This window comes from Lipotes vexillifer, unplaced genomic scaffold (assembly GCF_000442215.2).
Source record: "Lipotes vexillifer unplaced genomic scaffold, Lipotes_vexillifer_v1.1 scaffold1008, whole genome shotgun sequence".
NCBI lineage: Eukaryota > Metazoa > Chordata > Mammalia > Artiodactyla > Lipotidae > Lipotes > Lipotes vexillifer.
The window spans coordinates 2713711-2714265 of NW_006772616.1; the positions used below are offsets into that span (position 1 = coordinate 2713711).

At 36.6% G+C, this 555-nt stretch overlaps 1 protein-coding gene across 2 annotated transcripts in view; it reads right to left on the bottom strand.

Moving 5' to 3' along the window:
* The window catches only part of FOXP1 (forkhead box P1), a 606527-nt gene that overhangs the window by 602911 nt on the left and 3061 nt on the right, over nt 1-555 (bottom strand). The window lies entirely within an intron of this gene.

Genomic DNA, 555 nt, shown 5'->3' on the forward strand with positions numbered 1-555 from the left:
AAAAAAAAAAAAAACTGATTTTTTTTCTCCCTCTCATACAATGACTAATCCAAAGACTAAGGGGGGGTGAAGTGGGGTGCAGCCAGTGACAAGATGTTAAACCTTTTTCCCCCCTTTGCAGTGAGATTTTAGCCAACACCGTTTGAATGGTAACTAGTTGAGTTCCTTTTAATATTTTTAATACTCTTTAATTATGAGACCTTTCAAGCAGGGAAGTCAGAGATGGAAAAGACTCATTCCAGATCTCTGAAACTGTGAGCCCAATTTTCTTTAACTGGCCTTAAAGAGATGGGTATTTTCACTTTGAGAATCAAAACTCTAGTGGAATTCTCAAAAAGATTCAATACATTTCTCTCTGGAACCAAAAATAATAGGAACTCCTGGGTCTCAATTATACAGGATAACCCTTGGTAGAAAACACCTGAACTCTTACCATTTCTCTTCAAATTCTAGTTAAGACATCTCCCCCTAAATTGATTCTCACTGGAAAAAACGAGGGGAAGGGAGATGAAAGGTAAAAAATTTGGAAATATTCTTCAATGTATTTTCAGCAGG